We start from the raw sequence: 16728 nt of genomic DNA on the forward strand, positions 1-16728 counted from the left end.
ATAGTGATCAGATGCGTTTGCATAGATGTTGCAGGGTAATCTTTATATTTTGTTATGGTGAAAACCATAGCCCTGCCCCCCCCCCCCCCCCCCCCGTATTAGCATAATGACTTTGATCTAGTCTCCCTATTCCTTACAAAGGGTGGATTCAGAAACACACTGCAGCATGATTTGGGGCTGCTGAAAATACTGAACTACAGAGAGCGGAAAGGAGGAAGTTTACTAAACAAAAAAAGGAGAACCCAAGGCATGAACAATTTACTGAAATGGGCTTTTCCCCAGAGTCAGTTCTGGAAAATCTTTGTATTACAATTTCAAATATAGCACAATCTGGAGCTAGATCTTATGCTTTAATAGAAGCAAATGACACCACCCATGAATCACTTCAAACTTGTAAGAAGGGTGTTTTTGCATCCTTTCCAATAGTACAAATACCAGGGAACTTCCATGAAAGTAGCAGGTTTAAAACAAATCAAAGAAAGGAATTTTTCGTACAGTGCACAGTTTTATTGCCAGAAGATGTAGTGAAACTAGTTAGCATGGCAGCTTTTACACAGAGTTTTGACAAAGTTCTTGGAAGTAAAGTCTATAAATCATTATTAGGTAGATTAGGGCAACCACTGCCACATCAGACACAAGATGGTGGGTTGGATGGACCTTTGATCTGACCTAATGTGGGATATCTTATGCTCTTATTTGAAATCAGTTTGTATCTCTGGGCAGATATATAAGGAAACTCACTCTTCACCACGTTGCAGAGAATGTGGTAAAGGTGGTGAGCTTAGCGGGGTTTTAAAAAGGTCTGGACAGCTTCCTAATGGAAAAGTCCATAGACCATTATTAAATTGACTTGGGAAAATCCACTGCTTATTTCTGGGATAAGCAGCATAAAATGTATTGAGCTTTTTTGGGATCTTGCCAGGTATTTGTGACCTGGATTGGCCACTGTTGGAAACAGGATGCTGGGCTTGATGGACCTTTGGTCTGTCCCAGTGTGGCAATACTTATGTATCTATGCATGTGCTTTCTTAGCTTAAAAAAATATTTAAGAACATAAGAATAGCCATACTGGGTCATACTGAAGGTCCATCTACCCCAGTGTTCTGCTTCCAACAGTGGCCAATTCAGAATCCCAAAGAGTAGAAAGATTCCAGAATCCCAAACCGTAACAAGATTCTGGAATCCCAAATAACAAGATTGTATGCTACCAATCCCATAGATAAAACTAATTTTGAATTGATCTCAAATTCATGTTTATTGATGGAAGGGAAGGGCAGCTCTAAACCATGGCTGGCTGGAATTATTCAGAACTAATAACTGATTATTTTCATATTTTGCAAAATAAGGGGCTTTTTTTACTAAAGTGTGGTAATATTTGGGTTTAGCGCTTTTTAACTCAAGACTTTCCCATGTGCTAAGCTCAGATTTAACATGGCATATTTTAGGGCTTTTTCTTTAAATTTTTTTATTTGCAGGTTGTGCGCTAATAATGTTCCTATTATGTTTACGTTTATTAAAAGTTTTGATTAATCGCAAAATTTTGGACAGGGCAAGTCTAAGCGATTTACAAACATGAGCTAGTCTCTAGCACGAAAGACCTGCAAAATAATGCAAAAATCCTTACTGCCTACTATTTGGAAGGCACTAAGTATTTCCGCATTAAGGGAAGGGAAAGGGAAATGGATATACTGCCTTTCTGAGGGTTTTTTTTATCAATAGAAATCAAACAAAAATAAAACATGGAAAAGAAAATAAGATGATACCTTTTTTATTGGACATAACTTAATACATTTCTTGATTAGCTTTCGAAGGTTGCCCTTCTTCGTCAGATCGGAAATAAGCAAATGTGCTAGCTGACAGTGTATATAAGTGAAAACATTCAAGCATTACTATGACAGTCTGACAGGGTGGGAGGGTGGGGGTGGGTAGGAGGTATGCATGGGGACATCAAGCATATCATTGATATTCTAACAGGTGGGTGTGGATAGGTGAGGGGTGGGGTGATCAACAGAGACATACAGCTTTATGGTTTATAATGGGCTAGGAACCCCAGATCCTTGTTAAGTCCTTTCTGTTGGGTGTTAAAATAGGACGGATCTGGGGTTCCTAGCCCATTATAAACCATAAAGCTGTATGTCTCTGTTGATCACCCACCCCTCACCTATCCGCACCCATCCTGTTAGAATATCAATGACATGCTTTGATGTCCCCATGTATACCTCCTACCCACCCCATCCTCCCACCCTGTCAGACTGTCATAGTAATGCTTGAATGTTTTCACTTATATACACTGTCAGCTAGCACATTTGCTTATTTCCAATCTGACGAAGAAGGGCAACCTTCGAAAGCTAATCAAGAAATGTATTAAGTTATGTCCAATAAAAAGGTATCATCTTATTTTGTTTGATTTCTATTGATAACCTTAAGAGTGGACTAACATGGCTACCACACTCCTCTACTTAAGACTGAGGTTTTTTTGCAACTACATTCAAAGTGGTTTACATATATTCAGGTACTTATTTTGTACCAGGGGCAATGGAGGGTTAAGTGACTTGCCCCTGAGTCACAAGGAGCTGCAGTGGGAATTGAACTCAGTTCCCCAGGATCAAAGTCCTCTGCACTAACCACTAGGCTACTCCTGCACTGGCAACATTCCATGGAGGGTTAAGTGACTTGCCCAGTCACAAGGAGCTGCAGTGGGAATTGAACTCAGTTCTCCAGGATCAAAGTCCTCTGCACTAACCACTAGGCTACTCCTCCACTCCTGACATTGATCCTGCATTTTCTAATTAGCACACACTCATCCTAACACCCTAGCTGGATAACGTGGGAATGCCCACTTTCTATGACATGCTCCCTTCAAGAAATATTTTTAAACAGATGTAACACACAGGTTACCATATACTAACAGGCAAAATACTGCAACACGCTGTAATGCATTTTGTGGTAGCCTGTTCTCACAAGTCTTTTGGGCTTAGCACCCTTTAGTAAAAGGGCTCCTAAATGTGGAATTACTACTCATTTCTATAGTGCCACTAGGCTTATGCAGCACTGTACACATATGCAGAACTTTCTCTGTCCCTACAGAGCTAAATCTTTTTTGTTGTTGTTTTGTTTTCTTCAATACCTGGAGCAATGGAAGGTGATTGCCCAAGGTCACAAGGAACTGCAGTGGGAATCAAACTGAGGTTGCCAGGATTAAAGCCATTGCACTAACCATTAGGCTGCGCCTCCACACATTAAGACTTGCTTACCCTTTGAAATACTTGCACAGTGAGATCAAATTACTTCTAGATTTTGTCTAAAATGTTGTGTCCAAAATAATCCAGTTGCTACAGGACACAGATAGCTAGACCTGAAAACCTTGGTTTCTAGCCCACTTTTACCAAATTTGTGTCTGGCCGGTTAAACAATTCTGCTAACCATCTGTGCTCTCCTTTATGTGTGTAAATTGTCTTTCATGTGACTTGCCCTGCTGGTGATGAAATAGTGGGCTGCCCCTTTAAGAAGGAACAGAGGGGCCTAACCATGTCAGGATTGGAAAGCCTGCTCTGGTCTTTCTTTTATATACATGGGCCTATGTCTGCCCTTTCTCACCATGTCTCTCTGCTCCTGGCTTTGGGGAGATGTTGTATTTCATTAACAGACATCTGTGCTGACAGTTGCATTGAAAACCCCAGTTGCTTTAATCCATAACTCTGATGAGCGGATCTCTGGCTAAGTCCCTCATACTTCATGGCATATGTGGTACAGCCACACTCGGTCCTTTTGTAAGCCACCTAACCTTGAAATACATGGGTGAACATTTGTAACACAAGCACACTGGTTACCTATGACTGCTCTCATTCTCCCATCTTACACCTATGAATGAAAAGTCCTCTCACCATATATGGAGAAGAGGAGGAGCCTAATGGTTACATCGGTGGATTGACACCCAAGGAAGCCCACTTCAAATCCCACTGCTGCTCCTTGTGACCTTGGGCCAGTCACTTAACCCTCCATTGCCTCAGGTACAAACTTACTGCAGCATAAAATGGCGTACCATGGGGTGCGCTCCAGCATCCCGCTACCCATGCACTGAAAAATAACATTTCTTTTTTAGCAACAAGGGTGGGTCTGGGAACAGAGAGTGGGTGTGTTCAGTGCTAATCGGTTAGCGCATGGGCATTGCTGCATGCTGATTAGCGCAGGTTTAGCGCACGAGTCCCTACCACCTACAAAATAGGTGACAGTCGGGGCTTATGCACTAATAGGAAAATTAGCACATGGCCATTTTACCCCGGCAGTAAAAATGGCCTTAGTGCCTGGGAATGACCCAAGTAAGGATGCACTAAGGCCACTTTTTACTGCAGTTGTAAAAGGGACCCTTAGACTGTAAGTCCCCCCCCCCCCCCCCAGGACAGGGGGGGTTAGCATATCTGGGTTTAAAACATTTGGACATGTTTCTGGAGGAAAGGGTCCATAGTTTGCTATTGAGACAAACATGGGGAAGCCATTGCTTGCCCTGGGATTGGTAGCATGGAATGTTGCTACTCTGGGGTTCCGGAATGTTTGTTACTCTTTGGGATTCCGGAATGTTGCTAGTCTTTAGATTCTGGAATGTTGCTACTATTTGGGTTTCTTCCAGGTACTTGTGACCTGGATTGGCCACTGTTGGAAACGGGATACTGGGCTAGATGGACCATTGGTCTGATCCAGTATGGCTATTCTTATGTAGCTCACCTTGAGCTACTGAGAAAAATGTGAGCTACATCCAAAATAATAAATAAATGCATGCATGCCAGACACTGAAGTCTCACATCCCTTCCCAGAGAGGATTGGTGTAAGAAATGCAGGGCACGGCACCTCCAGTATATTTGGTCTAAGTGCAACATAGTATTCAGAAAGCCCCAGCAGTAGAGCATGGAAAAGGCCAGCTCTGCTCAGTCTGGCGGTAACAAAGCCATCTCGCTCTGTCCTTTCCAACTCAGAGGTCCATATTTCACAACAGAAAGAAGATCAGCCGGTAATTCACAGGTGACAGATTAAGTTGGTCTAATAAAAATGTACCATGCACAGTTTAACACATCACCGGAAGTTATTGGTTGACTTTTATTTCTGCATAGCCCAACACGACAACCACACACCACTGTATTCAAAGGTACTACAAAGTCGAACTGCAATACAAAGTCCAGGCTGTGTTTTCTGTGCAGGTGATACCAAAAGGCACTAAGCCAGTGACTATGTAAAGATGATGGATCAATCAAAAATTGCAGTGTGAGCTTTTTGTTTCAGGGGTCCTTTTACTAAGGTGCGCTGAAAAATGGCTTGCGGTAGTGTAGGCGCGGGTTTTGGGCGCACACCGATCCATTTTTCAGCGCGCCTGTAAAAAAAGACCTTTTGTAAAATTTTTGCCGAAAATGGACAGGCAGCAAAATCAAAACTTGCCGCACATCCATTTTGGGGTCTGCGACCTTACCGCCAGCCATTGACCTAGCGGTAAAGTCTCACGCAGGTAACCGGGCGGCAAAGACCTACACATGTCAAATGTCACTTGGCGTGGATCCGACACGCACATCCGAAAAGTATTTTTTGCCGCGTGCGTATTGGCCTCACGACAAAAACTAAATTTCCGCAAGGTAGCCGGGTGGTAACTCCATTTTGGTGCGTGTTGGATGCGCGTAAACGCTTACGTGGATTAGTAAAACAGCCCCTCAAATGCTTGTGGTGATACATTTCAAACTGTTGATGACCCTCAGTAATTTGCTTGAGATCTGCTCACGAGAGAACAGAGTTCTACGTGTTAAGCCATGAGAACACATGACAGGCCAATACGAGAGGCACATGAAGTGAGTGGAATTACAGAAAGAATTCATTCCTCACAAAGTCACTATTCGCTCTGTTTATTTAGTGTTTACAATTCATATGTACATTGTACAAAAAAGAGAATCTACAGTCTGTGTTTCATGCCAGTGTCTGCAAAGGGCAGGTCTTAGAGAGCCTCTGGACATCACTTTTGCCATTTGTACCTTGGCAGAGTTACAAAATCAAAAAAACAACAAAAAAAAAACCTTTGCTACATTACATTACGTTAGAAAAATAGTGTTATAAAATTATGTGGCACTAGATTGAAGAAAGCCAGGCTCAGCTATAACAGAGGCACTTAGCAATACTTAACTCTCACCTACCTAGGCACCATGTCATAAATATCAGGGTATTTGTTCTCACCGCTGCATTCAGTTCATTCTCCTGATCTTGGAGCACCAGCTTTCATGCAATTCCTGGCGGAGCTCCTCCACCATCCTTTTCAAATACAGAACCGGGAAAGGAATGTTGGGAAACTGGAGACCGAAGATCTCAAGGCCCAAATGGAGAGGGAAGGCAAGGGGGCGAGTGGTGAAAATGGGATTGGGGGTGTGATGGCACCATACTGGGAATTCCACTGGTTGGCCTGTGTGTTGGGTGGGGAGAGGGAAAGGTTTTTGTTGGGTTAGGTTTCCATTCTTGATCTCCCTACTGTTGAGTCTGGAACTTCCTGGGCTTAAGCACAAGGACCCAAATTGCCTTTCAGTTCTGCACACATTCCCCTCATTCTATAATCTTGCAGGCATATTTTTGTGCTTTTAGTGCATCAAATTACACAGAGGAGTGCCAGTTACATGTGTAAGTTAACTGGCAAATTAGGTGTTAACTGGTACTAACGACCAATAATCACCAATAATTGGAGTTAATTGATGGGAAAATTAGCACTCAACAGCAGTTATGCATGTAACTAATTTAGAACTTTAGAGTGCATAACTGCGAGAGGTGTGGCCATGGGAGGGGCACGGACAGGTCAGGGGCGTGTCCAACCCGGGCATCAGTTATGCAAAATGCAGCCCAGGTCATTTGCAGCAGCTGTTGACATTGAATGACTGCAAAACACCTCCATGTTGGCACGTAAATGCAGACTTACGCTGGTGTTTTATGACAGCAATTATACTGTATAATTGCCGATACAGAATTTGTGCTAAGCAAGCAGCATCCTAGTACCTACATTTGGCGTCCTTTTCAGAATTACCCCCATCGTTTTCAAAGAAGTGGATATAAATGTACATATGTTTGTGCAGCGCTGCGTACACCTTGTAGCGCTATAAAATGCTAAATAGTAGTAGTATGGATATGTCCAAGTGAAAATCCACGCGGAGCTTTTCCTTTGAAAATTGGTGCAAAGTCCACAGGTATAAACACCTGTGGACTATGTCCCAATGTGGCCAGTTTGAAAAATTGGCCAGAAGCTGTGCAAGATACATCTTTAGGAGACATGTAACCAGTGTGTGATGGTAAGTTTTTAACAATGTCCGTGAGAAGGAGACTGTTGTGGACTGGGGTGGAGGGGGCAACGCATGCCTCTTGCCCCCCTCCCCCCATGTGGGCACGCTAGGTATACCTTTGCTGGCACGGATGCCAAGCCCCACCAGCCAAATAGACTGCCACTACTCCCCACAGCTTGTTTCTGGCTCTGAGCATAATGCCGGAAACTTCTCACCCCACGGTCAGAGCATACGCAAAAAGTTCTGACCTGCTGCTTAGAGCCGTAAACAAACAGAGGGAAGCAATGGCAGTGTATTTATTTGGCTGGTGGGGCTCGGCATCCCTGCTAGCAAAGTAAAAGGGAGTTCTGGAAGGGGCCCGAGCATACATTTTGGGAGCTGGCTCTTAAAGTAGCCACAGGGGGGCATACTTTAACAACCGACTACCAAAATTCTTCAAAATTTAAGAAACGGCTCTCGCGAGCATGGCGAGAGCCCCTTCAGATTTCTGCACCCAACTTTGGGCAGGAGAACATACGCCAGCTGAAACTGGTGTAAATCCTGGAAGGCAAGTTGGGCACATAACGTTTGGAACACCCCTGACATGCACATGCCCCTCCCATAGCCCACACCCCCTTTTGGGTTGCACATGAGACACTTGGGCACACAGCGTTATAAATAGGCAGATGCACATGTAAAGCCAAATTTGTGGCAATTAACATAATAATTGTTGTTAACACCCTACTGATGAATTAATTTATGTGCACATCTGGGCTCCGAGCTCACCTTTAGGTGACCCTATATAGAATCCAGGGGATATGCTTAACCTCACTGCTATTACCCATCTGTATCAGCATCCTACGAGAATGAATTTACCTCTGTGTATGCAGAATTCAAACTGTTATGTCCAATATTAAAAAATAGAAGTGTAAAGACTTCAAATGCTTGGAAAAATATGCAGCTCTGGGGTCCCAGAGCTTATACCCATCTGTCATTTCACCAAATACTGCTTCATTGGAGCAGCTAACAACGCTGACATCTGGAAACGCTGTGGGGAGCCATTATCCCTGCAAAGTCACAGCCAAAATGAAAATGTTATACACTCCATAAGCAACTGTTCAACAGAAACCATCAGCTCGTGTCTTCCAGACCAGTCCTGGGTGAAAGGCTATGGTGGGCTCTAATGTCCGAAAGGTTTTGTGACATCCAAAGGACTTTTCTATATGTGGTTACTGTGAACCAGGTCCAAATCCCACGTTTCCCATTGATACTCCTTGTAACCTCGGGCAAGTCACTTCCCCTCTGTGGTCTCAGTTATAAACTTCGATGGCAGGGCGTTAGCTTGTGTACCTGTAAGTAACTCATCTTGAGCTCAGGTTTGGTATATCCACATTCCAGGAGTATAGGGAGCTCAAGAAATGATGTAAGATCCCTGTAGTTTAGAGAGGAGGGCTCTGGACTGTTGCTCACATATCACACTTGTTGGATAATTCTGATTTCCATTATTGTAAGCGGTAGGTCATCCTTCGTTCACTTACTGGTCCAAGAAACAAAGTATTAAGGAGAGAAATCAAAGCCTGATAATGTTCACTTTCTCACCTTTTTAGATCTGGTCTACACTCGGATTTCATCATCCTCCTCATCCATGAAGGAGAAGTCTTTGTCGTGCAGTTGGTTGGATCCAGATGTGCTGCTGAGCATGTGCCTCACGCTTCGTACCTCATGCCTTCCTCCAGAGACCCAGATGTGCAGCTGGACACAGAGCTACTGTCCTTGGTCAAGTGACTTCCAGTGCTGCGTCCAGAGCCTGGACTGTAAGTAGCTGCTTGCATCTCTTCCCCAAATATGCCATTACCGGTGCTACAGAAGGTTTGTGATCAGTGTACGGCTGATGGGCCGGTGTTGTGGTCCTGCTGGACAGCTCTCTCTCAAAGCCTCTTTCATATGCAGGGCAGCCCAGGTCCATCTCATCTTGGTCCCACTGGGTTTTGTCCATGATGCTCAAATGTCTCCAAGCATGGAAGGTCCCAAGTCAACGTGAAATGACATGATGGATTCGGCATGCTTCATACCATAGCTGTTCTTAGGGACAGTGTAAGGCAACTCTGTCAGTTCCCCGAAGTCCTGCTCAGTCACGATTGGGTCCAGACTGGTGTTGCCCCATGGCTGATGCACCGTTCATGTGCTTTTCCTCCACTTCTCATCACCAGTTTTCTTGACCGGACTTGAGGACAAGCTTTTAGGCAACTTGCGGGAACCTTTCTCCGCCTCTTTCTCAGTGAGCTGTGGAAGAGAACTGCATTCTTCACAAAAAGAGCCGAGTCCCTCAGGGACCCCAGCATGTCTCTTATCACTGCGAGTGACTGACTGAGACCGCTTGCTGCTGCGAAATGTTGGGACAGCAAGCCGGGCTTGGAACCCAGCTCTTCAGGCTCCGCTTCCTCTGGCTTGGTGGTGAGGAAGGATGTGTCCCCGAAGGCATCTCCTGACCTCCCTATGTGCATAGTGTGGCGGAAGTCCCCTAGGGGGGCACTGATCATCGCTGCTGTCAGGTCTGCCCTTGAGCGGCGTTTGGCACTTGCCGAATTTGTCACCAGCTGCTTTAGAATTGGCATGGTTTTGCTGTGTTCAAGATTTGCTTAGCAAATATCGAATGGCCCTTGAGGTTTTGTATGTTTTCTTCCGACAGTCTGGAGCCTTTTGGTGTCTGAAAATCCTCAGGACGCTTGGAGTCGTTCGTTTCCAGTGATCTTTATATAGCTTTCATTCAAAGCATCAACCCTGCAGAGGGAAAAGAACAGAACAGGAATTGTATCATTGTATAAAGACCCAAATTTCTGAAACATGGCAATCAAGGAAGGAGCAAAACAGGTGGTTTATGAACAATAAAATAACAGAATTTACAAGCACAAGAAGCCTTTATGATCCATGTCATGGTGCCTATATGAAATTAAACTCTTCCAAAACCAAACCAATTGTTTAAAACAGTGGTTCCCGGAGGCACCCCAGTCAGTCAGGTTTTCAGGATATCCACAATGAATATTCAGGAGAGAGATCTGCATGCACTGCCTCCACTGCATGCAAATCTTCCTCATGAATATTCATTGTGAATATCCTGAAAACCTGACTGACTGGGGTGCCTCCGGGACCAGGTTTGGGAACCCTTGGTTTTAAAAGTTCACATTTCTCCTGCTCCCATCATCCGCTTGTCCTTTTTAGCCGTTGGTAGCAACCTGATCCACCCTTCATAAACACAAACCTTCCACGCTAAAGAGATGAGCTTTGAGAAAGGACAAGGCACTGGCTCTTTCCTTAGGGGTCCTTTTACGAAGCCACGCTGAAAGGTGGCCAGCGGTAGCTGTAGTTTTCCCGGGCGTTCCAGCCACCTCTTAGCACCAGTGGCGTAGCTATGTGGGGCCTGGGTCCCCGTAGATTTGGCCCTGGACCCCCCTGCCGATGACCTGCCCGACCCCCTCCCACCGCCAACCCGCAGTCGCCTGCCTTTGCTGGCGGGGGACTCCAACCCCCACCAGCCGAGCCCTCTTCTTCTCGCAAAAGGCTTCCTTCTGTTTCTGACGTCCTCGAAAGAGAAGGAAGCCTTTTGCGAGAAGAAGAGGGCCTCGGCTGGCGGGGGTTGGGGTCCCCTGCCAGCAAAGGTAGGCAACAGCAGGTTGGCGGTGGGAGGGGGGGGGGTCAAGAGGGCAATGGTGGGGGGGGGCTAAAATGTGCCCCCTCACCTCGGGCTCTGGACCCCCCTCCCACCGAAGTCTGGCTATGCCCCTGCTTAGCACAGCTGCAAAAAAGCTGATTTTTCCATTTACGGCAATAATGGCCAGGCACTAAGTTCCAAATTAATGCATGGCCACTTACCGTGTCAGCCCTTACCGCCTCCAATTTAGTAGGTGGTAAAGGACACGCGCTAACCCGGCTGTAATCGGGAAGCGCAAGCCAAATTATTTTCTATGGTGGGAAACGGTGCACGCCAAAAATCAGAACAACCATCTGGCCACCTGGGCGGGTCCAGCGGTAGTGCTGTTTTGGGGTCATACCCACACAGTAGCCTTACCATGCCTTTCAAAGGGCCCCTTAATCAGACGGATAGCGCAGGATTAGGGGTAAAAGTGCAGCAGAGCTCGCAAGGCTGAAGAGTTTCTGGTAGCATAGGTGTCAGTCACTGTTCCCGCTAAGCTGAGCGGGAGTCCTCCATCTACATTTCTGCCACTGGGTGGTGCTGTTTCACTATCACATTTTCAGTAGTGAAGGACATACAGGCTCTGCAGGACTCCAGGGAACCTGTCTGTCCTTAAAGACAGAAAACACAATATTGAAGCACTGCCCCCTACTGGTAGCAATGCAGTTGGAGGGCCCCCACTCAGCTTAGAAGGCACAGTGGTGCCAGCGCTGTGGGTACTTGAACACCCCCATTATTCAGCAAATGCCTTCACTTCATCCAAGGAGGGATAATTTGGGATGGGTTCAGCACCCCCAATTATTTAAAAAAGTTGACTCCTATGTCTAGGAGCACTATGGCCCCGATGATCAAAGGTAAATGCGGGCGCTAGGGGCCACTAGCACCAGAGGGGACTACAGCACCTGCGCCTAACATAGGGAAGCCCCGCCCAGTACATCCCAGGATGCACTGGTCAAGGCAGGGTGCTGCCATTTTGGAGGCGGTGCTGGAAGGAGGAGGGAGTGCTGCTTTGTCACTACGAGGTCCGGGGGTGGGGGAGATGAAGGGGCAACTAGAACCATCAGGATGGATGTATGTTATGCAATGGGCCACCAGGGAGTTATTTTTGTGTCAGGGGAATTAGGGGGGGCCAGAGGTCCACTGAACCTCAGCCCCCCTGCACCCCCATGTTGGGGGGGGTGGGGGTAGGGGAAAGGAGAAGGCTACTGGGCCTGTCTGGGGGGGAGGAGGTTAGGGTGGCTGGAGGTCCACTGGATCTTCAGTCCCTTGCGTGCTGGGGGGAGACGGGGGGTTTTTTTTTTGACAGCTCGACCTATCAAACAACTTCTGCAGGAGGATTGTGCCTTTGGGGGGCATGCCCAGGCATAATCCTCCCACAGAATTACCCCCATGACCAAAATTAATAGCATACATGAATTTTCATGCTATTAATTTTGATCATGAGGGCTTTAATCTCCCGCGCTGTTCCAGCGCTAATTTTCTAGCACTTCGGAACAGCACGGGGGGGGGGGGGGGATTTGATCATGGGGGGGGGCTATGGCTTTTGACCAGCTGTTGCAAGCCCCACCCTCATCACTCCTCTTTGTTCAGTAAGTGTTTGCATGTGTGTTAGTCAAGTCTCTTTGAAGCTTTTTAAAAGGGGAGTAAACCAGTCATGAGAGACATTAAACTCATTCATCACCCCATCAAAAGTGAGAACAGAGACACTGTAGCCTTTCCTCCCTCCCCTGGTATAGGAATGGGTCTGAACTTTTACCTGTTGAAGTATATCTCAGAAACAGATAGTCCACATTGTAACCATTTTTTACGCAAAGGAGAACTTTATTATTTCAACTCTTAATTTTTGGGAAATTTAATAAGTTCCTAAAAGAGAAAAGAATGACAAAAGTATTAATAAATACTAAGCTTGGATTATATAAGATTGTTTAGTACATTCCGAAGTAGGATAAGATATTTCGATGTGCTGTCATACTAGTGTATTAAATAGTAGTAGTATTACAAAGGCAGGATGTTGCATTTTCGTGAATGGCTGCAGTTTTGTCTTTCCTTTACGGAATGGAATGCTGAGCATAATGACGCACCCCCTAACTGCCATCATGGGAAGCATTTCAAGAAGCCGAGTGCCACATGGTTTTGATTTTCAGTGCTCCGGTCGGTTCTCCCACACTAAGCATAGTATTATTTTTACATCCTATTTAGTTGAAGAGAAACGTTTCAGCTATTTTCACACTGGCATTCATTAAAGGTATATATTTTAATGACTTTGTATAAAGCAATTCATTATTTTTTTTTGTAATCTATGGTATAATGAAGTTGTTTATACTTATTTTAAATTTTGTGTCAGATTTCAAATCCCTGATACAGGAATAAGCTGCACATATTTTAAATGGATATCCTTGCTGTAATGAATTGGTTTTATTAATAAAATTGTATTATGTTGTTTAATTATTATTTTGACTCCTCCCTCTCCTTCTCTGCGCATATCCAGCAGATAGCCAAGACCTGCCGCTTCTTCCTCTTTAACATCAGCAAATTCGCCCTTTCCTCACTGAGCACACCACCCGAACTCTCGTCCACGCTCTCATTACCTCTCGCCTTGACTACTGCAACTTACTCCTCACCGGCCTCCCACTTAGCCATCTATCCCCCCTTCAATCTGTTCAGAACTCTGCTGCACGTCTCATATTCCGCCAGAACCGATATACTCATATCACCCCTCTCCTCAAGTCACTTCACTGGCTTCCGATCGGATACCGCATTCAATTCAGGCTTCTCTTACTACAAATGCACTCAGTCTGCTGCCCCTCACTACCTCTCTACCCTCATCTCCCCTTATGTTCCCGCCCGTAACCTCCGTTCACAGGATAAATCCCCCCTCTCAGTACCCTTCTCCACCACCGCCAACTCCAGGCTCCGCTCATTCTGCCTCGCCTCACCCTAAGCTTGGAACAACCTTCCTGGACCCTTACGCCAAGCCCCCTCCCTGCCCGTCTTCAAGTCTTTGCTTAAAGCCCATCTTCAATGCTGCGTTCGGCACCTAACTCTTACCTTTCAGTAAATCCAGACTGCCCCAAATTGACCGCCCCTATCGGACTGACCGTTCACTTGTCTCTTAGATTGTAAGCTCTTTGAGCAGGGACCGTCCCTCTTTGTTAAATTGTACAGCGCTGCGTAACCCTAGTAGCGCTCTAGAAATGTTAAGTAGTAGTATTACATATAGCAGTGATTTAACCAGAGCTGAGATTGTGATGTCATAATGCCTCATTCCACCAATGCCTAAGAGCCAACCTCATCAGTGATGTCACAATGGCTTGATTGTCCTATATTTGTCTCACTCTTATCTATTAGATTGTAAGCTCTTTGAGCAGGGACTGTCCTTTTATGTTAAATTGTACAGCGCTGCGTAACCCTAGTAGCGCTTTAGAAATGTTAAGTAGTAGTAGTAGTATTATTTTATTGTTGTTGTTGTTTTGGGTTGTGCCCACTTAGTCCAGGAGACCAGAAAAAGAGGACAATGTGCCTGTTCATCACCTCCTCACTGATGAGAGTATCGCCCAGCTGCTAGCCTTTCAGCAGTGTTTGTTGCCATATCTGGGGGGGGGGGGGACACTCTGCTGGACGTGATGGCTTGTGATGAATGGGATGTCCTGAGAGCTGAGTCCTCTACCCACAGGCTCTACAGCTGACAGCAGGAAATGTTCCTACAGAGGGCCCAAGCAATAATGCTGCCCAGCAGAAACGGCCCATAGAACCAAACCTACATCCCATTTAAACAAGATCAAAACGAAATTTCCAATGACATCAACCAAAGTCTACATACATGTGGACAAAGGGGAGTCGGTTGATATTGTGTATCTGGATTTTCAAAAGGCGTTTGACAAGATACCTCATGAAAGGCTACAGAGGAAATTGGAGGGTCATGGGATAGGAGGAAATGTCCTATTGTGGATTAAAAACTGGTTGGAGGATAGGAAACAGAGAGTGGGGTTAAATGGGCAGTATTCACAATGGAGAAGGGTAGTTAGTGGGGTTCCTCAGGGGACCACTGCTTTTTAATATATTTATAAATGATTTAGAGATAGGAGTAACTAGCGAGGTAATTAAATTTGCTGATGACACAAAGTTATTCAAAGTCGTTAAATCACGACAGGATTGTGAAAAATTACAAGAGGACCTTACGAGACTGGGAGACTGGGCGGCTAAATGGCAGATGATGTTTAATGTGAGCAAGTGCAAGGTGATGCATGTGGGAAAAAAGAACCCGAATTATAGCTACGTCATGCAAGGTTCCACATTAGGAGTTACGGACCAAGAAAGGGATCTGGGTGTCGTCGTCGATAACACACTGAAACCTTCTGCTCAGTGTGCTGCTGCGGCTAAGAAAGCGAATAGAATGTTGGGTATTATTAGGAAAGGTATGGAAAACAGGTGTGAGGATGTTATAATGCCGTTGTATCGCTCCATGGTGCGACCGCACCTTGAGTATTGTGTTCAATTCTGGTCGCCGCATCTCAAGAAAGATATAGTAGAATTGGAAAAGGTGCAGCGAAGGGCGACTAAAATGATAGCGGGGATGGGACGACTTCCCTATGAAGAAAGATTAAGGAGGCTAGGGCTATACAGCTTGGAGAAGAGACGGCTGAGGGGAGACATGATAGAGGTATATAAAATAATGAGTGGAGTGGAACAGGTGGATGTGAAGCTTCTGTTCACGGTTTCCAAAAATACTAGGACTAGGAGGCATGCGATGAAACTACAGTGTAGTAAATTTAAAACAAATCGGAGAAAATTTTTCTTCACCCAACGTGTAATTAAACTCTGGAATTCGTTGCCGGAGGAAGTGGTGAAGGCGGTTAGCTTAGCAGAGTTTAAAAAGGGGTTGGACGGTTTCCTAAAGGACAAGTCCATAAACCGCTACTAAACGGACTTGGAAAAATCCAAAATTCCAGGAATAACATGTATAGAATGTTTGTACGTTTGGGAAGCTTGCCCGGTGCCCTTGGCCTGGATTGGCCGCTGTCGTGGACCGGATGCTGGGCTCGATGGCCCCTTGGTCTTTTCCCAGTATGGCATTACTTATGTACGTATGTACTTATGATGCATTTCAGCTGAAACGTAATGCAGAAAAAACCCAATGCCTAATACTTACCTCTCAACACAACACAAACAAATTTACCACCATCAACACACCAAAATTAAATCTACCAATTTCGGACACCCTAAAAATTCTTGGAGTTACCACAGATCGGCACCTAACACTTGAGAGTCACGTGAAAAACACAACCCAAAAGATGTTCCACTCAATGTGGAAATTAAAAAGAGTAAGACCATTCTTCCCAAGGACCGTTTCCGCAATCTGGTACAATCATTGGAACTCAGTCATTTAGACTATTGCAACTCACTCTACGCTGGATGCAAAGAGCAAATACTCAAAAAACTCCAGACAGCCCAGAATACTGCAGCCAGACTCATATTGGAGGAGTGGCCTAGTGGTTAGGGTGGTGGACTCTGGTCCTGAGGAACTGAGTTTGATTCCCACTTCAGGCACAGGCAGCTCCTTGTGACTCTGGGCAAGTCACTAAACCCTCCATTGCCCCATGTAAGCCGCATTGAGCCTGCCATGAGTGGGAAAGCGTGGGGTACAAATGTAACAAAACATATTCGGAAAATCAAAATATGAAAGTGCAAAACCCTACGTGAGAAGCTACACTGGCTCCCACTCAAAGAACGCATCACGTTCAAAATATGTACCCTAGTTCACAAAAT

At 45.3% G+C, this 16728-nt stretch overlaps 1 pseudogene; it reads right to left on the bottom strand.

Annotated features, from left to right (window-relative positions):
* Positions 1 to 8711: 8711 nt before the first annotated feature.
* Positions 8712 to 10092, bottom strand: LOC115459208 (annotated as a pseudogene).
* Between the last annotated feature and the right edge of the window lie 6636 nt (positions 10093 to 16728).

Source organism: Microcaecilia unicolor, unplaced genomic scaffold (genome assembly GCF_901765095.1).
Source record: "Microcaecilia unicolor unplaced genomic scaffold, aMicUni1.1, whole genome shotgun sequence".
Lineage (NCBI taxonomy): Eukaryota > Metazoa > Chordata > Amphibia > Gymnophiona > Siphonopidae > Microcaecilia > Microcaecilia unicolor.